The sequence below is a fragment of the Osmia bicornis genome, chromosome 5, assembly GCF_907164935.1.
Source record: "Osmia bicornis bicornis chromosome 5, iOsmBic2.1, whole genome shotgun sequence".
In the NCBI taxonomy this organism is placed as follows: domain Eukaryota; kingdom Metazoa; phylum Arthropoda; class Insecta; order Hymenoptera; family Megachilidae; genus Osmia; species Osmia bicornis.
In genome coordinates, this window is record NC_060220.1 from 3,837,872 (window position 1) to 3,863,988 (window position 26,117).

Consider the following 26,117-nt stretch of genomic DNA (forward strand, 5'->3'; position numbering starts at 1 on the left):
GGCTGGATTTAAATGGTTGCCTCATGCAGAGAGCATGTTCGTGTCGATGGAATAATTCACCCTGTTTTATTTATACGTCGCCACCTGTTTTATGAGTTGCAGCTGACAGGATCGAGAGAAAATAACTTGTTTCGTTCGTGGAACAATGGACGACGCGATATCCGTTACAGTTATCACAAATCCCAGGAGAGATGTTACGAGTTAAGTTAATCAAGAACGTCGCTGGAATTTGAAAAATAATAAAGGAAGTGGAAAGAAAAGAATCGGAGTATTTAGAGCGATGGGTTGGAACGCTTTCTAGCCGCGGTACGAGATAGCTATCGTCGGTAGCGCGAAGTCAACGCGCATGTGCGCGTGCCAGCGGGCGGTAGCGAGCGCGCATGCGCCCTAGCGTTCATGTAAATCGTGTATGCGCAGTGGCGTTAGCGGCGGCGCATTCGTACGGTTGCAGGCCGTGCGTGTCGCGGCACGTCCTTGTAAGGCCACTTGCCTGCCGTCTAGCGGCGCGCACGCGTGCACACTAGCGTGTACGAAGCGTGTCTAAGCGGCGAGCAGCGTGCGTGTGCAACGTACGTGTGCACACGTGCCATCGAAGTGGCGCTGGCCGAGGTTTCACGAGCTCGTTGCTGCTGGTGTGCCGGCGTTGCTGCCGCCTGTTCACCGGACTGACGCAACGCGCGGTCTACACGCGTTTGCTCGTAAATCGATTCCGAAGGAACGAACGAGAGGGAAGGGGCCGGGCAAGAAACTGCGAGAGCAGCCTTAAGCAAAAGACCTTTCCTAGACTGGCTCGGGCTTGTAACAACTGGTATTGTCGTAATATGCGCGCTGTTATCGCGGCGATCGTTACTCCTTCGCCGGTGCTCTAAACCTCTGCTCCAACTCCGTCATAGATTTCAGGGAATGTAAATAGATCAATGAATTTTGATTGAAAATTACATATTCCATCGGACTGGTAATCGCAAGATGACCTAGTTTTTGCTGGCATTGAGCAGAGTTTGAATACAAATCTCTGTTGAAGAGTGCACCAACATAAGCTGTGCCTCTTCGATGATCGAACGAACGTTCGACTTCTAATGAGATAATTTTAACGAGCGCGTCGAATCGAACTCCACGACGGTCACGCACGAAACGGAAGCGGCGAATTGAATTCAAACCGAGACGAATCGATATCGAGAGGATTCTCGTTTAGCGGTTCGATCGATCCTCTTCGCGCAAATTCGTTCTCCACCTCGCCCTATCCCCGTTTTACTACTTCCGTCATTTTGTCGGCGATTTCAAGAAAGCCAGCTCGTTGCACGCTTGTTTCTTCTCTGCCCTCGGCTCCGTTTCATCGCTCCTCTTCGCGATGTCTTTAACCACGGACAGAACCGAAGCGACTGTCGAAAGTGAAAGGAGCCGAAGAAATCAAGATGGAACGCGCGTTCGTTATAACGCAGGTTTTCTCGCTGCGGGCTGCACGCACCTTCCACCTTCTCTTCTTCCACTGGTTCAAGGACTCGCAGCGAGCATGGCAGTCGATACCAGCATCGATACCATCACGCTCTTCGTGGATGACGAGGAATAAGGATGGTTGTCTCGATCAAGCGAAACCGTGTTAACGTCAGCCACGTCTACGAACAGTCGAATTAGTATCGACGAGGGTGAGTATCGCTGGCTCGAGTTCCTCGTCCTCTTCTTCTTCCTTTTCGTCAGGACTTAGCTGCAAGGTAGACGATGCCGTTAGAGAAGGCTTGCACCGTTCCGCGTACCACTCGCCGCGTTACTTTCGGTACTTCGGCACCGCGTTCCAACGCGATTCCGTTATGTTTCTCTCCATAAACCCTAAACGACGACCTTTTATAATCCCACGGGTTGAATTTAACGTTTCTCCTTAGTCTTCTCTCTTCCCGTTCATCTCGCCTTGTTATTAGGTTCTCGCGAGACCCGCCGTTCGGTTAGACTGGTTTCTCGACGAGTATGCGAAACGATCGTTAAGAGAAAGTACGTAGGTGTACACTTGTCCAGAATCGTCGGATCTTTATGACGGGTAAGAAGAGATGAAGATTCCACGCTTCCCGGGTCCTCCGCTGACCAAGACTCTTTTAGGATCTAGAAAACGGTGAAACGGTAACGAGGAAAGGAATCGAGTAGTCAGTGGATTAGTTTTATATACAATTGATGGTCATTTGTTAACATTTATTCCATGTTTCATTACCTACAGTGAAGATATTTGTTGAACAGCATTAGAGTTATAATTAGAATGTAAACAATGCTCGCAATTGCGATTAACAAACCGTTTACATTCTTCGCAGCATTCCTCCCTCTGTTTAACGACCCGATTCGCATCGACCCAGAATGCCTGGTATCGTTACGTTTTTTTACAGGAATTAATTGTATTGCGAACAATATATGTATTTATAGTTCGAATTCTTTCACGTAGAATCGAATCTGTTAAGAAAAACCTAGGATCTAGGATGCGGCATAGAGGAACGTTCTTAGAGAAGATTTCTGAAATGGGGGAAAGAGGTAGTTCGATGTTTATGGTAATTCAAGCTCATCACAAACAGAAGGTTTAATTTTCTACAATGTCGGCCTGTTACGTGGCCCATGAATATCATTATTTTCGGATTTCACCTTTTCCCACAGTTCCATCGCGTCGGATTATCGTGCCGTGTCATCTCGAAAAACTTTCGACCCCTTCCCTCTTACCCGTTTCCCTCCTCGAGCGCACAGTCTTGAAAATCACGAGAATGACGTCGACGAGGAGGATCAAGTCACGTTGCTCGTTATACGTAGCGCGCACCATTTCCCGATTAGATTTCTGTCTTTGCGTACTTTGTATTCTTTTTATTTTAATTATTCTTCGGCTAGCGACGGGTATGGGAAAGTATTGTCCAACGGTGTTTACCCTCCGGAGCGACCTTTCGAAGCAGCATCCCGGTCCAGACTTTCGCGGTGCGCCTTCGCTTGTGCTATTGACCCTTTTTCACTACAGGTGAGCTGGGAGGGGCCTTGGACAGGTAGATACACCTAACCCGCGTACCGTAAGAATTAAGAGGTTCTTCTAACGGGTGTTCTAACGCGAATCTTATTATACTCTTTATGTTTTACGCTCTCGCTGAAAACGCTAGCGAAATATTAATAAACATAAAATAAATTGATTCGTCATTAACTTTTAATTGATTGTCCTAGAACGCGTTACTTTCAATCATTCCGCTTTCGAAGGATTCAATATCAATATCAGTTAATTGATAATAAAATGAAACTTCAGGCTATTTTCTCAAAATTGTTATTTTATTCATACACTTTTGAACGTAGCTCCATATAAAATATTCTATAAGCCATTTTGAAAATAAAAACAGCAATCTTCACAAGCGTGATCATAGTTGGTTTTACGATAGGTAAACTGGTATTTTTATGGTATCACTGGATAATCGCTTAGAATTCTCGTTAAACGGCACGCAATTAATCTAAATGAAACTGGATGGGACTGGGCGCCGGATCAAGCAACAGCAATTAGTGCCCGTTATCGGTGGCTGGCATCTTTCAGGAGAAAAAAATGAACTAACAGTCACCCGGTATGTGGCGTGGTACGATGTTGTGTAGATATGCGGCGAGAGTGAGCATAAGGTGCACAAACTACCATACATGCCCTTGCACGGTGCCCATGTTACGACACACGCGAGTGCACCAGCAGGGACACGCGTGTGCGTGTCTGGGCATCGTTGAGTCGTTGCGCCCATTAGGTACATTGTGCTCCAAGGTGTTTCCTATAATGGATTCCCGTTGTTTATTAACGGGAGTGCTGCCTATCCCTGTTTATCGTCACGCATCACCAGAATCCATCGCCGAAACTTCGGCGACGCACGGTACTTAGATTCTACTTACTCTGTTTCGAGAAGAACTTTGATTTTTGGGCCTCGGTACCATTAGATAGATAGAATTAGAACCTAGAAATTATTTCCTTTGTCTTCGGAGTCTTCCTAAGACCATGCTCTTATTCAGATATCAAGAATCCGTCCGAAAGGTTGGCGACGCACGGTACGTACTTAACATCTGCTCCCTCTTTCTGCAATGGAACTTAGATTCTTCGGCAAAAACTTGGAAAATTGATTAAAATGTAGCAAATTTCCTGCAACTAAAAGTATCAAGTTATCTAAAACTGCATTCCAAGAATCAAAGATCTTTGCGGCACCCTTCCAAGTGAATTAGCGCGCAATTCATAACGATTCTGGTGGTCGTGGCAGGCGCAACCATGGGACACATTGAAACTACAGCGGGGAACAAGAAAAAATTAAAAAAAGATCACGAACAAGTCGGTTGAAATATTAATCCTGATAAAACGGTCCGTTCGGTTCGACCAATAGAAAATTGCCTCAATTTAGTCGCGAGATAGGTATCGGCGAAGTTTTTTCCCCGCTTCAAGGTATTCGTATCCTGCCGTTGATTATCCGCGACGTTGCGTAGAGTGGTGGGTCCTTCGTGTCCGTTGGTTGGCCGCATTGCGGCATCGACGCACGTGCGTCCACACGGAGCACGGCACGGCACGGCGCCGCGGGAAAGGCGCGTGCGGATTGTGAAATATCGAATTTAACGAAGCCGGATAGAGAGAGAACAGGTGTAGACACGATATTGGAAACTCGGGTCGCGCGAGAGTGTTTTAATACCGTTTCCACTCTTCTCGCCGATCTAGCGACCCAATATTTTATGTGTTACATATCAAATAACCTGGAATCAAAGAACAGGCGAGTTCTGGGTTGTGCGTTTACAACAAAAATTAAAAAATCGGTTGTTTTATGCGTTTTTCAACTGGTACTCGGTCAAAAAAAGATGAACACAGCAACGCCAGGATAAATCATGGATGTCCAATTGATAATAGTCAAGAAAATCTCCTGATTATCGTTCTATTGGCCGTAGGAGCGTTTCCATCGTAACTCGAACGATCTAACGGTAGCTGCTCATTTCAAACTAGTGAATATTAGGTTCGTTTTAATGGCGCTCGTAAAACCGATCGATCCGCGAAATTCGCCTGGTCGATACCCCGTCGATACGGGCTAGTTAAGAAATTGGTGTTCGATCGGCCTTCGCATTTACGGATTTCGCGTGGCCGAGAGGAAGGGAGAATAAGTAGGCGCCGACGGTAATAGATACGGCCGCCACGATAATCCTGTCGCATAAATACCGTGATCAAGACCCCATACGCTCGGTCGTTCGATTTCAGAGATCGTTTCTCCTTTTTCGAGACAACGTTAACTCACGGTTGCTCCGCCTCGGCTTCCACGAACGCTCGGATCGATGATTTCTGTTCTGAACCGTTCACTTAGCCGCTCATTACGTACTTTGTTGCGCGGTATAACAAGCGTCGTAAACTGGTACCGGACGTTTAGAAGCTGAAAACCGTCTTAATACGAAGACGGAGATCCTGTGGCGCGCCGGCAGGTTTGATTGATACTCGGCTGCTAGCAAATATCGCGATTATCTCGTGTTACCCGAGCGCAGAAAATTCTCTTCTGGTACACGGTACTCGATCTCCTCGCGTTGTAGATAGAATTCGCGGCAGCCTTGTCCCTTTCTTCGTCGTTTTGGTACGACAACCTAAATATCTCTCTGAGCGGAACCGTTCGGTAATTGTTCCGTATCTGGACGGATAATATAGAGCATCCTTTATGCAGCTCGGTAAACATCGGAACGATGAGTCGTCGCAAAATATCGTCCGGTAATTACGTTGCCTGTTAGCGACTCCGCACCACGCAAGATCGAGCATCGAGCGATACGCTAATTTGACCGGTCTATTCAGGAGGATGCTTCGTTAATAACTGCCGCGTTCCTTTTTCACATCCCGGGACTCGTTTTTTCTTTTCTTTCTTTTTTCCACGAGGAGCAATGTACACTTTGTCGGTCGCGAAGCAACCGTGTCTTCCGGTCTCGCCCTTCGCGTTTATTATACACCAACGGCCTCCGACGCGATCCAATCTTTTTGCATCCGCGACGGTGCGCCAATTCGATCGACTGGGCGTTCCGGTTCTATGCGCGCCTCTTCTCGACTTTTCATCGTTTTACGATCGCTCGATGATCTCGATCCTCTCCGCAGGCAATCGTGTTCGCGTGCCTTTTTGCTCGACTCCACGGGGAACGCTGCGGTTTCCCCGGCACAGACGCTGTTTCATCGATTCTAATTCCTCCGCGTCGCGATTTTTTCATCGGCCAGTAACCGCGGACGTATTCCTTTTTCCACGACGACGAAATTGTTTGTTGCTTCGCCGGATATTTGCGTAACGCGGCTCGATCGACGGGATACGTATGTTTGACGAAGAACAGATGGGTTCTTTCCTCTTCGAAAAGCAACGTCTTTACACGAAAACGATAGAAACTTAGTATGTAGTGTACGAAGGCAACGATTTCACGCGTTAGCGACTAGAGAACGTGATTAGTTCTTCAGAAAAAAAAGGAAACTCATTCCGGGAACTTTCCATAGAAACTGCACACCCGTCGCGACGCGTCGAACGTCTTGCGTCCTCGTAACTGCGAATTAATAGTCGCAACGATTTCATTAGCGATCGAGCGTATAATTGGCGCGCGTTTCTGAGAATCATGATACCCGCTCGCGACTTTATCTTCCATCGTTGCGTTGCCGCGCGCAACGAAAGGTGGAATAAAAGCGTACTAACTGAATCTAGCGGCGTTATAAAATCGCGCTAAAATTCTGACACGGTCGTTTTCGTTGTCTCGATTAATGTCTGTCGTAAATATATAGGCGTACCTCTATCCTAGCTACTGGACAGGCGTATGCTGAAGCATCGCCGAGTCACGTTCGCGTTCGTTGCACCTGTGTAAACGCGAACCGGCCGGCGGGAATTATTATCGCAGCGTTAACTCGTCCGTTCGCGGCAAGTTACCAGCATTACGCAAAATTAATTCTCGCGAAACGGGCTACGAGCAATTTTAGGAAAAATGTTATGTAAAATAGTTAAACTCATCAGCGAAATGCAGCGTTAAATCGAATAATGAAAAACCAAGTAAGTTTAATTTTAATTAAACGCGAAATCGCAATTAGGAGTAAAATTCTGACTTGAAAAATTATCGTTCATTATTGCACGAGAATCGTCCACGTCGCGATCATTTTCCGCTTATCGCGCAAATCTTACTCGCGTTTCAATTAAACCTCCCATTGATTAATTTAAAAGCTCGTTCGTTTCGGCTTGTTCGCATTTAATTACGCGGCGTGCAGACGCACATACGGAGGGATAATAAAAAGAAAAAGTCGAGCGGATCGAACGGTGCCGATAACAAAGTGTTCCCTGGAAAGTGGAAATAGCGACAGGTGCGTTTAATCGGCACGGTGAAAGGGATTGGTCTTCGTCGGAGGCTGCAAAAAAGTTCGCACGCGTTAATCCGTGCCGAGACCGCGGATAATAGAGGCCGTCCGCAAGAAAACCGGGGTTGCTTTGCTCGTTGGCTATTAATTAGCCGCTCGAGAAAATCCATTGATCGTTACGCACGTACGCACTTTACGTTCGCCAGAAGGATGATTGGAATATCAGCCGATCCGCGGAATATTTTGGCCTTCCCTCGCCTAATGAATCGGAGATCGCACGTGGGGCTGATGGTGGCGCGCGCGAATCCTGGGAATTCAACGTCAGAATTCATAAATAAAAACGACCGTATTATACGCGGTTACGTCACGGCACGATTTCGAAAGTTTTTCTATTTTTTTTTTTTTAGGGAATGTCGAATCTGTTGAAGGTGGGTTTAAAGCACCTGCCGACTCTATCCGAGATACTTGAATTTGTCATCAAGGTCTCGCGACGTCAGACGGATCGGATTCGGTCGGCGTGAAGAGAGAACCGAGCGAAACGAAAGGCTGGAAAGGTAAGTGAAAGAGGACAGAACGAGAGAGAAATGGGATGCGAGAGGAAAAGGTGATACACGGAGGGGGATTAGCTTCTACGGAGCCGTCCGAGTCCCACGGTACTTAATATCTCGTAGTGAATCGTAAATAATCGAGCGATGGCCGGTTTCGAGTCGTACGCCACTCGAAATCCTTCGAGCTCGTGCATCGGCAGCAGGTATAGAACGTAAGACTCCCGATCGCTTGGGATTCGGCCCGGATAACACCGGCGTTTGCAATTAAAAAGCGATTTAAATGCTAATGGTCGCGCTTAATTAACGCGAGTCACACGCGAGCGCCGCCCTTCTGCCCCGCCCCACGGGTGTCGATTATTATTTCACCGTGCTGCCAGAGGGTTGAAATCCCGGCGAAGGGAACGACCGGAAGGGGGAATATCGATTTTACGAGGCGCACGTCGAAACTGTCGATGGATTTGTAATGAATCACTCCACGGGTACGAAATCCACCGTTCGGATCCACGGGATCGTTAATAAAATTCACTTGATGAGCAACAGACTTTAACTCGTTTGTTATCGCGTTCGATGGCTGTTGAGTGGGTTTCTTTCAAGACAATTTGTTTTCATAAACGCAATGATTTTGCGCGCAAATCCTCTGATGGCAATGTTCTTTTTATTTTCGGGCTTGATTTTATATTGTTCTAGGCTTTCAAAAAATCAGAAAATATTGTGGGATATTTATTAAAGCCTTTAATTTAACATACAAGTGACAAAAATCGAAGGCAAGTTCTGAGAAATGAGAATTTCACCTGGAACTCAACGACCCAGTATGCCGGTGAAGGGTTAAGGTTCTTAATTATTATCATTCCAAGCAACCCACTAGTTCGGGTAATCAAAGTTCTACCGTGTGACATAAACAACACTGAAACCTGTACATATCTCCGGGACTAATTGAAACGTCTCCAAGAAGATAAGCAACGAAAAAGTCGCGACTAAGAAGAACGCCATTAACCGTCTCCGTCTTCGGCCACCTTTCACGCGCTGACACCTCTCACGATTAGTGAGTAGCTGCTCTAAAACGTTCCGTCACTACACACGGCCAGGTTCAACGCAATCTCGAGTGAAAAGTATCGGAAAATTGAGTTCGAGGAATCATTAGGTCGCCGTGGACCGAACGTCTCGAAGAATTCTCGGGCTAAGTGGTCCCACGATTCCATTTGTAGGGCGCATGAGTTATCGCGGTATATCGATGCGACACGTATTCCTCGCCACCTGTGCGTGTAAAAATCGTAATAACAGTTATCGCCACGTGTCAATCGACGCCGATTGAGTATTCATTAATTAAATAATACGAGCCGGTGAGGCTCGATAAGTGGTCCAGAGTGGGCCCACGCTTATCCGGCGAGAAAATATACGACCACGTACCGTTCGCCAAGACTTCCTCGCTCCGCGGCCAACAAGAATGAAGTACGACGACTACGATCCCCCCCAGGGACAAAAAACTTTATCGTCCGAGCAATCGCGTGGATAATTCTCGATAAATGTGTACCGAAACGAACCGGCACCGTCGAGGCGGTCCTATTAATTCAGCGTGTACACGCTTCGATCCTCGATCGGTTAATCGACACCGTCAGGAAGATCCTTACGCGATTCGTCGCGGTGATCTTGCATCTGCTATTTATCATTCGCCTTAGAGAATCTCGTTTATATCGTTTCAATTAAATCATCTTCCTTTGTTTGCGCTCCTGTGAAATGGTCTGACGAATTAATTTGCCAGGGTACTCTTCGTCGATGAATCCTTGCAAGTACTTGAAAAAGAAGAAAACGGATCTCTTAATGTACCCAATACCGTGACACTTGTATACATTCAACAGTTCCGTTAATGATTTATCGTAACCAGCATGGCAATTAATCCACTCCGCCGATTGCTTTTCCCTTGAAAGCTTAATAGAAGCAACCGTGTCAATTAAGGGACCGGTCTAATCGAGTGCACGCAGGTGGTCGTCGCGTAGTACGCGTTCACCGCTGATGGCCGATCGGTGTAGAAGCGAAGAGGAGGGACCTTGCCCTTTGGCCCGGTCTGTGTATCCGAGCGTTTCTTAAATACCTTTCTCTCTCGTTTCGTTCGTTCTCCACGAGTGCCACGAGCGGCAGAGCAACAGACATCGGACGGTTCGACGAACGATTCGGTTACATCGATGCTCGACCCCCAACCGCGGCTGTCGGAGAGCCCGCGCGTCGATTAAGACGTGACCGATGGAACGGCAGGCTTATCGAGAGGGAACAGGCAATTCCGTGCCAGTCAGCTCGCGGGGGTTGTGGGCGAGCCGCGTGGGCGTAGGCAGATCCTTCCACCTCGTTCTATTTCTCCTCCTTTTTTACCCTGCTTATTTGTATCCGTTGAGATACGAGCGAAGATCACCAGGGGTTGGAACAATTTTCAAAATAATTCTCAATAACCGGTGATGCCATCGATGATGCCGGGTTTGAAAATGAATTTATTCCACCGAGACCTGTTCCTTCCCGATATTCTGACCAGCGATGCGTGACTTCGTACACGGTGAGCATCGAACCGATGGCTTTCCTTAAACGCTGTATCGAAACCTTCATCGGAACCGTTCCAACCTCCTTGGCTAATTCTCAAGCAATTAACGAATCAATTTATTCGTCAGTTATCTAGATTTCGTCACGCCACCCCTTTGCACCGATCGTACAAGTCGGTATCCAGTCTTGTCTCGAGATCGCTTGTTCTCTACCGATTAGCCACCGTAATTCGCGCGGATTTATCTCCGTGGAAACGGCGGCAGGTTCGCGAGCGTGAGAAAAGGTCGAATTTCTAACAGATTTTCATGCCGAAGGGACGATCGTAAGGACGCGGAGAACGAGTCTTCCAAGAATCTGATACGACGGTCCGGAATGGGATCATGAATCCGGTTGGTCGTTGAACTTACTCACGGCCCTTTGCACTCCCATAACGAGGATTTTAACACCCTCGCTCGGCTACGGTCGGCCCCTTTGGCTCCGTGCCGAAGAGTATCACTTCCACGGAACGTACTCGAAACGGGTCCGTCTTCATCGGCCTGTTCTTAATTCGTTCAGATAAGAAAAAAATCAGGTGTTACGAGCTGCGAGCTCAGCCGGGCCGGTACATTTCTTGAAACTCACCGTACGAAGAAGATCATTGCGGATAAGACGGTGTTGTGTACCCCGAGGTAACCGGCAGATCTTCAAGTTCCTCGACCGTCGTGTGATTCATGGTTCTAGGTCATGGTGCTCTTCGTGCCACTCGATCCAACGACGTCTTACCGCGGCGTGGGCCTCGAATACTTCCCGCTAGGACGTTGTACCCTGCTTCTAAGAATTTCTCATTCGTTCTCATTTTTTTTTTCTTTTCGTTCTTGATCCTGACACGTCGCGTCATACGCAAGAAACGATAGAAGTTTCTATCCACCCTCGTATCTGAAATTCGATCTTTAACCGAACTAATGTGTATCTACGTACGCGAATTCCAGAGAAGCTCGAAAGCCTTTGGCCTCGTAATACTATGCTGTGAAATGTAAAATCACGCCCGAGCTCGGCAAACGATCCCGATAATTCCTCCCTACCGAGACGTTTACAAGTCCTGTTTCTTAGAACGCTTCCGCGAAATGCATTGGCCGCGAATTGTGCTGCGTCTTCGAGAGTTTCTCTGACCACATGCCAAGCGCAGATAAGAGTTAGCATAATATCCGTGTAACACGTTGCCACGTGTAAATGCTCACTCGTAACCAGTCGCTGTTACCTGGGCCTCGAGCTTCGTTAATGAGACGTCTGCCTACGTGCATTTCAGAGACTCTCCTTTCTCTCCCGCTCATCCATAAAACGACCACGACGCGGTGGAAGCCCTATCTGTCGCCTTTCATCTGACCCGCTGCAGCCTCGTCGGGAATTAAACAATTACGACATAACCGGACGTAAGAATCTCAGGAAAGTTGCCCTCCTGCCTCTCTCGGAGCTTTTATTTTCTCGAAACCGTATCGTTGACTCTCCTGTTTGCTAGAATTCCACGGAAATTTATCGTCCTCGCGCTCGGTATCTCGGCTTCTCTTATTTCCATGCCAACGAGTTCGACCCCCTCCTCCTCCTTCGTTTTGATCCACTTCTCGAACGGTGATTTATACATATAATCGATGTTCCGACAACGATGGTGTGTTCGATTACAAACGACTCGAGATGATTTACACCGTTTTTTGTTATTAGTTCTTGATACGTTTCTATCCATAAGATAGGTATAATTCATCCAAGCGAGAGCTAACACGAACAGGAGCAACGCGACAGGGAATAAGAAGATCGACGTCGTTTGCACAGCCGGATATTTCTATCTGTACACGGTGGTAATTACATCTCGATTACAAGCCGCGATGGGCTGATTGCCGATGTAAATCGGCGAACCTTAATTAATGTGTCACGCGTAACCGTCAACCTGTTGCTCGCGTCTGATGGTTGTCCGCCGTACAAAGGATCTTTTCACGCGAACTTGTCCTTCGTAATAATTTCTCCTTTGCTAACGACTCATCCTCCTATAGAAACGAATGAAAAGAGTTTCGTCGAATCAGGAATAAACACGTCCCATTTCGAAATCTTGCTGCTTCGAGCACGCGAGCGAGTGGCAGGCAAGTATTCGGCGCAAATAAAAAATGACAGAAAGTCGCAGACGATGTTAGGGTGTTCGAAGGGCGGTGTCCTCCGGTGCGGACGCGCGCGGTACTCGCGCGACGCAACCGGAGATACGCGGCCCGGTAAAAGGTGGTACGCGGTAAGCAAGCAACAGCGGTGCTACGCTGTCCTGAGCGAGGATATACGAGCGATCGCGCGCTGATGAATCGCACGAAACTTCGGGACGGTCTGGTATCGGCGCCGGTGTAAACGGAACCGTAAATCCTCCGGACGATAAATGACAATTGCGGCTGACACGATCGGCTGCCGTCCGGAGTGTGTCGAGGATCGGGTAGACGAGCAGCGAGGGGAGGAGAACGGGCTCGGGGTGCTAGTGGCAGAGGTAGCCGAACGCGTGGGCGGACGCGAGATAACGCGTCGCATTACGTGGGACGTTAATAAATTATTATTACGCCCCGCGAGATCCCCTGCCGCGGAATGATATCTCCATTGTCCTTCGACGAATTAATAGCCTAAGATGCGAGCGTGTACCACGCGTGCGGACGCCCGCCAAGGAATCTCTCGCGGCCGCTCCTCTCTTCCCTTACCGAGATCGTCGCGCGATCATCGACCAGATTTCTTTGCCGGCGACACCGGATTTGTACGTACGGTTCAACTTAGAAACTTGTTTCGCGATGGGTTTTAAGGTGTGAGGTTGTATATACAATATAAACGTCTTCATTGTCGCCATGTGGATCGTTAACGAAGCGGAAAAACCAGCGACGATTATCCTGATATCTGATGAGGAACGGGTTTACTCGTTTTCTTACTCGCGGCGAGAGTCCCGTGTCAATTGGACGGTTTGCATTCCTATCGCGAACATCCGCGAAACATAATTCATCGAGAAGCGAGGGGGAACAAAGATCCCTTGTCCGCCTCGAGCGATCCATCATCGTAACAATTAGCGAGACTCGGGTTTCTTTATCGACTCGGACGTGGGAGGTGTAGGTGGAGGACGAGTCTTCGTTTCTCAGGATGATTCAACCGTACGATTGCATTAATGGGCCAGGAGGGAGTCATTGTCCGGATTTGGTAGCGGAAACTATGCTTCATGACTCATTGTCTGCTGAATTTTCGGACGTTCCTCTTCTTGCACCAAAGAAATTCTTCTTATTTCTCACGAAAGTTTGATCGGACGGTACATTCGATTATCTCGTGACAATGCAAATGAAAGGCAGTGATGTTAAATCTGTCTACTGTTGCATTTGCTATTTAAATATGTCAACAGCTGTGCAAGCTCCGTTGAATTGTGACGATAAATCTGTTTCTGTCGTTTTTATGTCGCAACATTCTCTCCGGTCGTCGGAGAAACAGCGACGAATGACGTTGACGTCCGGCTGGCAACGTAACAACAATTAACGACTATATCGCTAATATCGTCCGCAAGGTGTCACTTGTGATTTGCAACGTGTACGCGTGATCACGATCCGTCTGCTCGCGCGTGTGTCATGCAATCTTGTGCAACACGATTCCCCGGAAAAAAGGAAAATGCGAGGGAAACGAGTCCCGGCAAGCGTCAAGTTAACACTGCTATCTAATTACATTCAATTCGAGGTAATATAATAATTGTATAAATACAGAGGAGCAGCAAATCGAAGGAGTCTTGCTGCAAAGGGGCGTACGACATTGTCGCATTTGTCCATTAGACTGATGTGCAACTACCACATCATTTGCCAGAATTATTCATGGAAGGATAGTAGGATGGATCGATCGCGTTAATCAGAAATTTTCGTTCAAAGCCCGTATTTACCGCACTTTTCTGATCATTCTTCGCGCTGTAGCTGCCGACCGTCACTAATTAATATTCCACATACCTAATAGACGATGCATTTCGAGGAGAACGGAAGAGAACGGGACCGATATTCGGCTGAGCAGAGGCGCGTATTTCGTGCCCGAGGGGGGACTGATTTACGATTTCTTAACAAGTCTCCATACATTATCTGGTACATATTTTCAAATTAGCGGTATCATCGACACCATTGACAGGCCGTCGAACTGTGGCCGATTTCCTTATCTCCTTCCCTTTCCGTGTGGCGCTATTCGTACACGATGGATCGGCAATTACGTGCACTACATCAAAATCGAGCTCCCGTTTCGCCGAGCTTCCGCGAAATTTCTTTTTGTCCGATAATAAATTCCTCGCCGCGTCGAGCCGAATACGAGATCATTCTGCGGTCTCATCTCCGGACTCACCTGCGGGCGGCGCGACGGAACCCGGTAGCACCTGCCGAACGAACGAGAATCGTTCGGTTCTTCGCCGATACAGTGGTGGTTGTAGAGCACACGGGTACAAGGAAATAACGTTTGCTCGTTACGTGTACGGGCGCGTGCACGCAGCCGGCATAATAGCGTTCGCATATGAGCGTGACGCGAGTTACGCGCCTCCGTATAAATAGACAGAGCCGTGGCGTGTTACACGTTCGTTCCGTGTCTCTGTGTTGGGGACACATTGGCGGCGACGGTGGTTTAGTCGTGGCATCGCTATTATAAGGAGAACCGCAAACCTGTCAGCGATCGGCGACGTACGTCGAACGCACGGGAACAGGGAGTCGACGGTACGGGCCGGCGAAGCGGGAGCACACGCGAAAATCCCACCTCCATCGTCGGCTGGCTGAGCGACGAGGGAAAACTTCCGGTGTCCGTCCAGCGGCAGAAAACGCCACCTGTCGCTCGTCTGTCTCTCCGCGATTTTCTCCCTCGCCAGCGAGACGGACGCGCGTACTCCATCGCGGCGGATAACTGATCGCGATGAGAACGGTGCCTGATACCGCGTGGGAGTACGCGAAGGAACAGCTGGCAAAACGTGTCCCTCGAGAACAAGATATTTCCTACGAGACGTAACCGCGCTCTGGCAGTCGTTCAACGTCCCCGACGTTTTTCGGACGACGATGGTAAACGCTTTCTTAAACCGGTATCCGGAATAGTTGGTCATTTGGTTCGTGAGAAAATATTGCGGGATTCGTAACAAAATTAAATCGACGAAACGGCGACAGCGATAAATTCCACTTTTAGAAATACGTCCATTTACTTTGGTCAAAATGTATCCTGAAACGCTTCGGAGACATGGTGGTATGAAAAGCAGACGAGAGGTCTCGAGTCAATCTCCTTAATGTCCAGTTTAAAATGTCATAATTGAAACAGCTGTCCGCTGCGCCGGCGGAGATACATAATGCTAATTAAACAACAGGGAATTTGTCCATTTACTATTTCCACGGCGGGTAACGCGCCACCTAAACGACTGTCTCCCCGATCTATTTATACCGGGCTTTTCGTTAGCCATTTCCATGAATCAGCCGCGCGAGCAGCAGCCATCTCATTGAAAGCGCGCGAAAACGGCTGAATGAGTTTCGTGGAAGCGTATAATGGAAGCGTCGCCACCTCCATCGTGGCTTACCCGTTCGCCAATCGCGTTTCTGTCAGCGTACCGATGCCGCACTCATCGGCGAACAGGGCCTTCGCGATATCAGGAGAAACGGCCGCCTCCGTCGCGGAACAGTGGCCGTCGTTGTTCGGCTAATGGGCTGCGCATTTCTCTGTCCGCTTTCACAGCCAGCTGATTATGACATGTTGCCGGCGTTCGTGGGAGAGAGCAAGAGGTACCATACTGTTGCTCCAGCAACCGTAACGTCATTTGGCCGGCTAATGACTTAGACGCGGACACTTAGCCAACGGCACGGCAAGCCCTTCTTCCTGTTGCTCGCCTCCAAAGAGACGGCTCTATTCGAGAGGAAAGTGTCACTCGCGTTAATCGTAGCCGATACTAGTCCGTGCCGTGTACCGAGGTATAATTCTATCTGTCGCATTAGTCACGGTGCTCGATACGCGGCTTACAAGCGGGCAGCTTATCGCCGTTCTAGTAACTCGCCACCGCCGCCAGAAGAGCTTCGTTGATCCGCGACATGTAGCCACGTTGTAGAATTAAAAAATCGATTGGCAAACTCGCCGCTTCTGGTTTGCCGATTTTTCATCGGCCGCAACGAGGCTGCAGATCGTGATTAGGGGTACTTTTCAACCGGCGATCAGCTGGAACGGTAACAGGTGACAAGTATATTTGAGAAGGAAAAAAGTACCGTTCGCGTTGGGCGAGCTGCCCGTTAGATATCACGCGGTCGGATAATCGGTAATAAATGAGACGGCTATGAAACGCGTCTACTTATCTGCCGCGCAGTCAACTCTAATGAGATTAGTAATCGTTTAGGAACCGGTAGAGAGGATCTTTCCACGGCTACGACCGATGTCATTCGGAGTACGATGCAACGCAGGAACGACTATTACGTGCTCGTTGAAAAGAGCGAATCGATGAGATTCCAGGATGGAATCTTGGACGATACGATGCTTTACTAACCGTGACGTGGTCGTGGAAAAACGACGCAGAAGTATCGCCGGACGAGGGACGCCCCCGTGCTGTTGCAGGAAACGATTCCGTTCCATCGCGAATGTGGAAACGCGGTCTTACACCTAGGCGGCGTGACGTCGCCAATTATTCATCGCGTATGGTTGCGAGTAACAAATCGCCAGTCAACTGGTAACACCGTCGGCAGCTTGCGCGAGCGGGGCGAGAGGACAAGATCGCGAGAGAGGAGTAACGAGAGAAACGAGGAGCAGAGGGATCTTTCGAACGGCTGATGAGAAAGAGCGAGGGAGATGGAGAAAGGGTGATGCGGACTCCTCCCACGTACGTCTAGATGCGCGTCGCCAGAACGTAAATTTAGCACTAACGCATTATGCACGCTCGGACTGTGTCGCATTGGGCGTACGATACTAGCGGCTTCTAAGTATGCGATGTAACGATCGCAATGTAACATTCTGGGATGAAAAAAAAGAAACTATTCCTGTTCCTTTGGAAAGGGGTATGTAAAAAGGACGATGTCGAAGGGATCGGTACGATGAATTTATCAACGCGACGCAAAAAGTGACACAGTTGTAAAGACCTCTGCGCGAACAAAGCTCTTGTCAGAAGATTACACGGGAGGGAAGCGAAAACAATAGATCAACCCATTGAAAATAATCGTAAATCAGCACTAAATAACGAGCGCAAGGTCGCCCCGTTCTCAGTTTTGAGTTGTCCCGACGGCCAGAAATCTTAATTAGTCCTTTGTGTCCCCATCGGTGGTTGGCTCGCAACGGATTTGATTAATGCACGTTTTAGCGTGGCTCCCTTTGTGGGCGACGCTAGCACGCTTAAGAAAACACAATTTACACCAGCCGAGCTCGTGGTGCACGTTTTGCGCGTCGCGTAGCCGGTTGCAAGGCAGACTTTGAGTCTGGCATTGAAATCATTATGATTTAGAGTTCGGCACGGGAATGAAAATTGAATCGGCGGAAGCGTCGCGTCGTTGCGAACGTAATTACGGTATTTATTCGCCGTGGCTCCCTGTCAACTTGATAAATCCCACGCGATCAATGGCCGGAGATTATACTCGACGGCCAGCGTCGTCCAGCGTCGAAATTGAAAGCTTTGTTTAATAACGCACCGAACAAAAGGCAGTTTCGCTATTTTTAAGACGTCCAAAGTGTGCTGTCAAGCGCGAAATATCAAAGGGACATCGATCTCTTGCGAATTTAATTTACCCGCCACCCCTGTCCGAGTACAACGTATTTTCATCCGTTACTTTCCATTCGTTCGCTCCGGGCAAGCAGTAGTTTGGTCCCGCAATAGTAACACGAAGACAAATGTTAGCGATAAAGTCACGCAAATTGATGTGCAATGTACACTTACTCCCTTCTCGATTTAGCGATCATTTCTACTATACTTAACCACTTATTTTATTTTCAAATTTTCCCGCAACTCTGCTTTTCAATTCCCTGAAACGCAATTCTTAAACGGACGGTAAGGGATGTCTTTCTTTTTCAATTATAATAAATATGGATATCGCGTATGACAGCCGGAAGCGATTTGCTTAAATCTAAACAATGCCACACTTTCACTCGATCGCGATTTCATTTCACTACTCTCCTATGATCTCGATCGTCCGATAAAATACAGGTGCCGCTATTCCTAAGCCGCCACTGTCTCTGGCTAATTTATGCAACGATACTTAGTATATCGCGTGCGCAACTCTCTCCGGGACGAAACTGAAATTCTTGGTGATCGAAGAAAAACAGAGAAAGCATCGATAGGTAGAACGATATCGCAGCGAGTAGGTAGATTCGCGAAAGAATAATTACCCCTGGCACTCGGTCGGGCAATCAGTGCCAAGGTAATAAAACAGGCGCCACTCGACACATACTTAACTGTAATCGGTGGTTTCGCTGATAATCTGACACGCGGCGAGCGGAGCAAGCATTTGTTACGTAAATGATGTACGTTTATATAAAGTTTGCGAGCTTATCGTGATCCGCGAGCGTAACGCGGGGAACTATTTTAAAAATCATTCATAATTGACGCAGCATGAGTCTCGGGATGTGTACGCACAGCGGGTATCGATGTCCGATCAGAGTATTTCTAACGAATCTTCCAACGATGCACTCGATGGTGGCACGATTGCACCGAGCGAAGATGCAGTTATAGAATCAGTGGAGAACAGAAGGCATGGGTCGGTGTGGATCGCGCTCACCGATCTCGCGCCTACTTGGGATAATTGCGTCGAAGACGGGGTGATTAACTGAGCGGTGTGACTGCATGGATTGTGGGTCGGCGATCTATTTCGATCTGGCCACCGTCTTCCCTCGCAAAAGAGACCCACCGACCGCGTCGCATTGTTCCTTCTGATTTCCGGTAAAACGATCGCCCCGCGTTCGGTTCGGTTCGGTTCGGTTCGCGGAAACGCGGACCTTCCATCGGCGATGAAGCGATAAATAAGCGAGCGTAAATTATGTAACGCTCATTTACCGGACACCAGTGATACGATCAAGTGTTTTATGGACACCTGTGTGTAATAAACATTTCGAATCTCAAAATAGAAAGCAACGTGAAAGAATATATATCAAATAGTGTTTTTAACATTAAAAAATTTAATGTTGCTATGAAATAATCATTATTACGTAACAGTGACGTAATCGATTAAATTTCAGTATTATATTATTAGCCAGGATGAGTCATTCGAGGCGGACCATCCAAATGACTGCCACGTATTTGGAGTTGCGATAGCAATCTCTGCTTTCCGGGTTTGAATGATAATAATTTCAATTTTGCAATATTTCTTTTCGTTTCTAAAAGGAAAAGTAACGCTTAAAGAAATCTTTATTTCGAATGCTTATCCTTGTTCTGAGAAAAGATTTCGTTAATCCCAGATTAGAAAGAGAAATCGGATTAAGAGTCGGGGAATAAACGCCGTGCCGTTTGTTTTGATTCGATAACACGCGCTTTCGCGCTGTAGACACTTGTTGACACGAACCCGGTGTTTGGGTAGCACGATTGTACTTCGGTAATCTTCGCGGTCACGTGACCGATCTAGGGGGGTACAACGCATCTCCTTGTCAGTCACCGTTTACTGTATTCGGCGCGAGCACGTGATTCGATCGAGTGCGTGTCTATCATCAAATTTATCAAATTTATCCAATCGTTATGCAAATTTCGGTGTTAATCGGGATGAATAGTACTTGAGAAACAGTGTGCAGTGTTGTGATAGTTGAAAGACTCTCCACGTGACGTGTTTTGAGGATTTGACGCTGGATTTGATAGACGCCAACCGGACGCCATTTTCTCATCCCTCGAACGGAGCATCGTGCCGGTAAGTCAAGACAATTTTCATATTAAGATACGATTTCTGAGGTTGGTTTCATAACCTACACCAAATTCTCGAGATTCCTTGCTTTATTCGCGATATTCTTCCTTGCCACGGGGCACAGGTCGCATCGTTAAAGCGGTAACATACTGCACACGAAGCGTGACTTAAGCGCGGCACGCGACCGTACCGTGCACTATTATTTGCTCGTAATTTATACAGCGGGTTGGGATAAAGTGAGTTATCCAGCATGGATAGTCAAACGGAGGCGCAGGGAGAATTTAAGGTGCACAACTCATCACCGTTGGCAAAAAGAGAATCCTCAGGATTTCGCGCGTCCGTGCGTGCATTATCGTTTCTGAATCCCCCCCTCCACGCTTTCGTTTCGTTCCTCTGTTTCTCTCTGTTTCTTTGTTGTCTTTTTCTACCTTACCGCAAGCACGCGAAGTCAGCGGCGGATCTGACCTCTTCCCGAACAAAAGCGAGCGGCTTTCTTTTCGGACTTGACTGGTTCTCTTCATTATTGTACTGTTTTTTTTTATTCCTTGATGAGAGGCACAGTACAGTTAACCATGGAACAGTGCGGGGGAGTAGGTTGGGCGGGGGGCTTCGTGCGTGGTCGAAGAGCTATTATATGTATGTCTAATTTTTCACTCCCCTGAAGTTTACCGTTGACCGGAAGTCGTATCTGTGTGTTATAATATTCCAAATTTCTGACTGATTTAACACTAGAACTACCAGAGGGATTAAAATGACTAGTTTCCAGTTTCCTGTTTTAAATTATAAATTTTATAAAGGTATTTTTATTGAAATGTATGTTTGCTGTTATCGAGCTAAAGAATGAATGTATATATTAAATTCTGTTTCATTTTGTATCTATTTAATAATCTACATTATTTTCAACTTAAAAATAAGTGTGCATCAAACGTCAGTAGTTCTAGTGTTAACTCTCAATTTTAATATAATTAATAATCGAGAGAGCCTCGATTTTAATACAATTTCATTTGCTGAATTTTGCACTGTTCCTTTAGAAATAATTATTCCAATATACGAAATTGTTTTGTTTAAAAATTATACATTCGTTATTGTGTTTATAATTATAAATAATAAATCAGCGACTACCTGAGTACAGAGCTCAGTTACATTGAAAAACTTTAACCAACGATTCAGGGTATATCGTTTAAGTGTTCTTTCCATCTCGAGGTCGAAGCTTTTGATAAGGCTGTATCAGCCATCCGCAATTATCCTTGTTTGGGTCACGGTTGACCCAGGGTACGCTGTTGAAGCGTTAAAAGAAGCACGCGTTCGGGCCGAAAATTGTCAAGGAAAAGAATCCGCGTGTAAGTGGCGCCAGGTTTTTGAAGGGTCAACGGTGGTCGTAAATCGTCTTCTTAGCTCGCACGGTGCGTCGTGTACGATCAGAGTAAGTACGTCTATTTAGTCCGATCGCGAGGGAACCGTGCTATTTTCGATTTGTTCGCTGTGCACGGCTATTCTACGAGTTCGCACCGGCAGCTTCCTGCTGCAGCTCGCATCTTCCACGTCTCTAATGCATTCTCGGCTGAATGGAGAACGATTTTCCTCGGCTGCTCAATAGCGTACGTTCGTTTTGCTCTGCGATACGTCGCCCTACCAGCGCGACGGACGAAGGAAGACGACGGCGACGACGTAACATACGCGTTGCTCCCTACGCCGCCAACTCGAATAATTCACATTGTCCGTCGGGAATGGTAGGCAGTCCAGGGCTTTCTTTTGCCAATTATTTCGGGACACGCTGCTGCGAGGAAAGAAAGCCTCGCGGGGTAGAATAGATCGCGCGATTTTCTGCGGACTAATTTAGCCGAGTGCGCATTCAACCGCCACTGTGGGCGCCCTCTGCCTTTCTTTTTCTTTCGCTTTGTCTCCTCTCTCTTTCACCCGTTCCTTCCTTACCCTTGGACGCGAACTATCGTTTCGTTCTTGCTTCTGGGGGTTACCATTGAAATCACCGAGAGGAATTCATTAACACCAGCTTCGACCGACAATAGCTTGAATCGTTTGCGACTATTGTAAACTTCGCGTTAGTGTCCGTTCACGGAGATTCGATTCAACGCGTACGATCTAAACTGAAATGGAGCGTGAATGGTAGTAGCGATGCGAAACGCTAGGATGTACGACTTTTGTCAGAGATATCTCGCTCTCCCAAGGAGGAAGCAATCCAGCAGAAGCAAAGTTCGCCGATAGGTTTACAGGATAACGCGTACGGTGTACTCGCGGACAAGGTAGAGGAAGAGTCGCGGATGCAAGCGAGCGAGCGAGGGTCGATATTAATCTACATCCAGCGCGGCGGCGACGGACGGCCATGCATTCATCATCTTTATTTTAACCACACGACCAGCCAGCCGGTATATCCGACTGCGATCTGCGCTAATAACGTTCGCTTTATGAATGGCGCGCGCGATCCTTGAAACATCACGGACATTAATTCGCCGGAGGGGGGAAAGCGTATCGAAAATTCTGAGCAATCGACGACGAAGGCGGTCGGCCACTGTGACGAGAGCAAGTCCTCGTCTCTTTCAACGCCACGCTCGATCGTGAAAGAGGAATTACGCAATTTGTGGAAGATGCAACGACGAAGGGCAAGGTCTTCGACGACGATTCCAACTCGCGCGTACCGATGTTCTCCGCTTCGAGAGAGGGGAGCCGCGAAATGACTAATGGCGCGTGGCAAGCGAATGGGCGGGAAGCGAGGAGAACCGTGGCGAGAATCACGATTGGAGTAACGAGAAAATTATATGCGTAAAGCGGCTGACAGAGTGGCTCGAAAGACTCGACTGGACGGAAGTTCACGCTAAAACACGCGAGCAATCGAATCGGTCGTGCACCGAACGACATTGTCGACTTGGATCGTTCAGCCAGCGAAAACGAATATTTGAGCGAAAGAATTCGTATCAATGGTTAACCGTTGAATCACTTTTCAACTAGAAATTTATAGGAGAAAGTAGGATAAAATTGAGTAGACAATTTATCTGAAAAGAATATTCTATAATTTATGATATGAAAATGAAACGGGCTAAAATTAAATTGAAATCCTGTCGTTCGAACGTAAAGGATAAAGCAAATCGGGGCAGGTCGAGAAACATAGAAGCGCGAAGAACGAAATAACTCGCTGCGAGGCAAAATGACCCCGAGTATCCATTAATCTGCCGTTATCCGGCAGATTCATCGACTTCGATAGAAATTTCCGCGGTTCCGTGGCACGAGCGAGTCGCGCGACCACGACTAAATCGACTCTCTATTTAAAGTTAGAGCCCTGGTGAACGCGAAGCAGCGACAGTAATTAAAAGTATGTAAGTGCAAATAACCGTACGTCGTATCGAGCGAATTTATTGCTCATTACCGATAAGCTTTCTCCGGCGTTCCTCTAGCCGCGACGACGACACGCGTGAACACGACTGCCGGCCGACGATCCGCGTACAACATATCGCTCGCTTGCCAAGGGTGTGGTCGAACGGGAACCGAGGAATACCGATATGGATGGGCGTTAATGAGGAAAATAATCGAGCTCGCTTCTACCGGGAAGAAGTAGAGACAGGACGATCCGTCAACGCGTAGCCAGAGAAAAAGGGGAACGCGGAAGAGCGAGAGGTTACGTTAAAATCACCGACACATGTCGCAGAAAAAAGAATTCACCTGTTACTGATAGTAGAAGGATTATTTAATCGAGGATTATTTAAAATTGAAACCTCAATATATAAAATATACAGTTTCGGTTTATCCATGTTCCGATGTAGGTATAATTAGCACCGAAACACGGGAGTGTATAATCGAGATGTAAGCGTAACGAGAACCCCGAACATCATTTCTCATTAAATCTTTATTATCCAGCCGGTCGTTCGGCAAACAAGTCGTCCTGGACGTTCAATATACTCTCTACGTCTTTTTGTTGGAAACGAAAACTTTGACGTCTCGTAGCAGTCGACTGAAATTATTAATTATCTTTAAACAACGACGGCTTAGCGAGCGTTGGCCAGGTTTGGCGCGGGCATTTTTCGTCCCGCATGAAAATGATGTTTAACGAGAAGGGGGCGTACTGCTCATTTGTCAGAGGAGAGAGAGAGAGAGAGAAAAAAAAGAGGGATAACGTTGAGCAAGGTTCTTCCACGATTAAAGTGGCTGCTCGTCCAATGGCGAACGAGGGGAACGCGCTTGCGTAGGCAGCAGTCACGAGCAGGACTTGGAAGGACGAACGATAATGTTCTGGCGACACTGGTGATGCGTTCCAGATCCTGTTCGCGTTATCCAGGTCGAATGGACCTGTTATTTTTAGCCTGACAGAAAACACGTTCAGATTATGGACACTTGATCACTTGCTCGCGCCATCCTCGCCAAGCTCACAGATTATAATTCATAACCGAGATCCGTAGATTACATTCCTGCATCGTAATAGCCGTAAAATTGCACGTCAACGGGGATCTATGATCGTTTGTATCGAGTTCGATATCCTCGGATCGACGCGTATCATCAACGATGCAGTTAGTTGATTGCGTGTAGTTCAGTTCATTGCGAGTATTTAATTTGTAGCAGCTTTCGAGATCTCTGTGCAGACTGTTTCCAGGACTTCTCTGTCGTACCGTACAAGGATTACATTGCCTCGCTGAACGTTCAATCCCGTACCACATAAATATTTCTGCAACCCAACTGTTTCTAGCGTTATTACACTACTCTATCGCGATGACCCGCTTTATTACCTGCACGCGAATAAACGCGTTCCCATTTTTATTCATGAAGATATCATTCGCGATGCTTATAATCCTTGCAAAGGAGCTCGTCTCGATTCAACGTCGATCCGTAGAAAATCTGGCTGTCCGTTCGGTATACTAAACTATCCCGAATAACTTCCTAAATCGTTAAAATTCTCTGTCCGAGTGGATCGGTGTCGAATCGATTTTGTAACCGGGAAATTTTCACTCTCCTCTTGCTTCGCGGATTAACCGGTACGCTCGCGGACTTATTACACGGAGCTCGTTATAATCCATTGGCGGAATTAGTCGGAACAGACGACGATGCTAACGACCGAACAACGTTAGGCGGAGAAGCAAAGGGGGCCCCTGGCAAAAAGACACCCGCCGAAATAGAAGGGTAAAAGTGGAGGAGACGAAAGTATCTTTAAATCATTCCGCACGCGCACGCGTGTTACGGTGTTACTCTAGCTCGACCACGGTCAGAATTGGCCAGACTGGAACATTACAGAAGAATGCAGGTTTTCATTGGGCGAAAATTTGTGACTACGAGCAGTCCAGCGGCCCCACTGCTGGTTAATACGTAAGACATTCTCAGACGGCGTCGGCCGCGAATTAATATAGCCTCGACGCCTCGCTGCATCGGGGATTATAATTGCCTTGAGAATAATGAGAATATCCCCTGGGAATTATATACTCGCACCAGTACCGGCCACACCGAGTGCTCTAATGCAATTCCTAATAAATCCTAGACAGGTTCGCGTTCCTACAAACAGCTTCTACCGTCTGTTCATTCCGAAAATTTCATTCACCGTTCTACCCGGTCCTTTAACGCATTCTATGGGGGGACGAGAATTACCATTCATACTAAAACTATCGTTGAGTTATAAAAGCAACTTCATGAAAATACCGATACGATGCGTTAGACGCGCGTTTTATTATATCAATTTGCGGGTAGAATGCTGTTTTATTTCCTAGATTGTCTGGTAGAATCTAGTTGGATAGGCGAATCGCTTTCGCTTTCTTCCTTACCTAAGCCGTTTCCAAGAAGATATCCCCCCTTGTTCCCTGCGATGTACTTAGGGTTCAGCCTTATGCAACCGTCCCCGTTTAACGCGCTTACCTCTTTCATCGGTGACAAGGGACGAAGGCGTTCTAGCCATCGGGCCTTGTAACGTTGGACGTTGAGCGATGCCAGCGAGACGAA

At 47.4% G+C, this 26,117-nt stretch overlaps 1 long non-coding RNA gene across 2 annotated transcripts in view; it reads left to right on the top strand.

The window, feature by feature from the left end:
• Positions 1-19,574: 19,574 nt before the first annotated feature.
• The window catches only part of LOC114880314, a 126,239-nt gene continuing 119,696 nt past the window's right edge, over positions 19,575-26,117 (top strand). The window contains exon 1 of one of the 2 annotated variants that reach the window (XR_003790059.2): positions 19,575-20,195. This is a non-coding gene — a long non-coding RNA (uncharacterized LOC114880314). The remainder of the gene's footprint in view (positions 20,196-26,117) is intronic. The other variant, XR_003790058.2, reaches the window with a different exon arrangement.